The sequence below is a fragment of the Penaeus monodon genome, chromosome 11 (genome assembly GCF_015228065.2).
Source record: "Penaeus monodon isolate SGIC_2016 chromosome 11, NSTDA_Pmon_1, whole genome shotgun sequence".
Lineage (NCBI taxonomy): Eukaryota > Metazoa > Arthropoda > Malacostraca > Decapoda > Penaeidae > Penaeus > Penaeus monodon.
The window spans coordinates 8,840,099-8,842,598 of NC_051396.1; the positions used below are offsets into that span (position 1 = coordinate 8,840,099).

Sequence of the window (2,500 nt, forward strand, 5' to 3'; positions counted from 1 at the left end):
TGATGGCGTCGGACGAAACCTGCAGAAGGGGCAAGGGTGTGAATGAATATTAAAAATATATATGCATATATATGTATGAGCATATATACATATACATATACATATATATATATATATATATATATATATATATATATATATATATATATATATATATATATATAATATATATATATATTATATATATATAATATAATATATCATATATATATATATATATATATATATATATTATATATATATATATATATATATATATATATATATATATATATATAATATATATATATATTTGTGGATATATATATATATTATATATATGTGTGTGTTGTTGATGTAGTTTATGTATGTAGTGTGTGTGTGTGTGTGTGTGTGTGTGTGTGTGTGGTGTTGGTTTTATTTAGTATTGATGTTGTATGTTGTTGTGTGTAGTTTTGTTGTTGTGTTTTGATTTGTATGTGTGTTGATGTATTTTGTAAACAACTATATTATATATATATTATATATATATATATATTATATCTATCTATCTATATTATATATATATAATATATATATCAGATATATATGATATATATATCATATATATATTAATATATCTATATATATATATATAATATATATAATATATCATCATATATATAATATATATATATATATATATATATAATACAATATATATATATAATATATATATATATACACACACACATCACACACAACAACAACATAAATAATAAATATATTATATATATTATATGTATAATGATATATATTATATATAATATATAATAATATATATATATGTCTGTGTTATTAATTGTTTTTATTATATTTTTTTTTGAGAAAGGAACAAAAAAAATAAATAAATAAATATATATATATATATATATATATATATATATATATATTCATGCATATATATGCATATATATATATATATATATATATATATATATATATATATATATATATATATATATATATATATATGAACACACGCACACACACACGCGCGCGCGCACAGACACACACACACACACACACACACACACATATATATATATATATATATATATATATATATATATATATATATATATATATATATATATAATATAATAATAACATGTGTGTGTGTGTGTGTGTGTGTGTGTGTGTGTGTGTGTGTGTGTGTGTGTGTGTGTGTGTGTGTGTGTGTATTTGCATATTATATGTGTGCATATAAAGTGAGAGAGAAGTAGCAAATCACGATGTTCGGTGACCTTGAACAACGATAACATTATTGCCGTTATCGTTATTACACGAATAAATTATACTGGCTGTAGATTTTTGAGTGTTTATGTGGATATTTGTCGGTATATGTATCAGTGTCAGCAATATTTATTGCATTCTTTGCTAGATCAACAGCGTTGGATATTAGATTTTTTTTTTCTTTTATGGTCTTCTAAAAGATGAAATTAATCATAGCAAAATCAAGCCCGTGACTAAATTCCTTATCGAAGAAAGCGAGACCAAGAAAATCAGCTGAACATAAAAAAAAAGAAAAAAAAAATCGAAGAGATACAAATTATTAATAAAATAACATAATGTGATGATGAATAATTAAGTCCGGATAGATTTAACTGTGCGAATGACAGAGGAAGATAGTCGATGAAAAATTAATTGCTTATTCTCGTGTTTGTGTTTTTAATAGCTCTCTTGTCACAAAACAATTCTCCAAACGGAATATTAGAGTTGAAATGACACTAAAACGAATGGAAATTGATAAAAAGGAAACAGACTGCGAAATTTTAGATGAAAAATTAATCAGTATTTCTGTGGCGTTCAACTTAAACGTATTCATATAACCACGGGCAATTATCTAAACGTCCTCTTTACCAATTCAGGTAATTACTTTCTCTCGACTTGATCATTACCACTGACATATAAAAAACGAGACACTTCATCAAAAGCAGTTTCAGTAAATCGGCGCACGGTTCGAAATCGTAATTGTGTTAAACGGCCTATTTGGCGCCAAATGCATTTCCCCCTCCCCCTTTTAGTGATATATATATTTTTTTCTCTTGACAGACTTTCTTTTTGGGTAACTTTATTCTTGATGTACCTTTACCTATAAATGATGGGAGTTCCAAAGAAAGTTGTTCCCTCTCTCTCTCTCTCTCTCTTCGAAGTAAAACCAGTCCTCTTGTATTGAAAGGTTTTCACGACCGCGTTGACAATTGTGGCTCTCGAGGTGACGATTAAATGCGGTCGATAATGGGTCGCAGATATTAGACGAAATTATTCCTATAGCCTCATTTCGGAATTAATTTTGGGAACTTTTTTCAAGGATCTATTCTACAAAGTTAAACTAAAATGACTAGCTATATGTTAACGATGAAAATAATGGTTATTACGATAACGGTGATGACGGCAGTAATGAGGGCAGTAGTAAAATAGTAACAACATTATAGTAATATATCATAATCACAACAATAATATGGCAGCAATAATCATA

General features: G+C 25.8%; 1 protein-coding gene across 1 annotated transcript in view; it reads right to left on the reverse strand.

Annotated features, from left to right (window-relative positions):
• The window catches only part of LOC119578722 (carbohydrate sulfotransferase 3-like), an 11,161-nt gene that overhangs the window by 5,361 nt on the left and 3,300 nt on the right, over positions 1–2,500 (reverse strand). The window contains exon 2 of the mRNA XM_037926325.1: positions 1–19. This exon is cut by the window's left edge and continues 63 nt beyond it. The gene's annotated coding sequence lies outside the window, so the exon portion shown is untranslated. The remainder of the gene's footprint in view (positions 20–2,500) is intronic.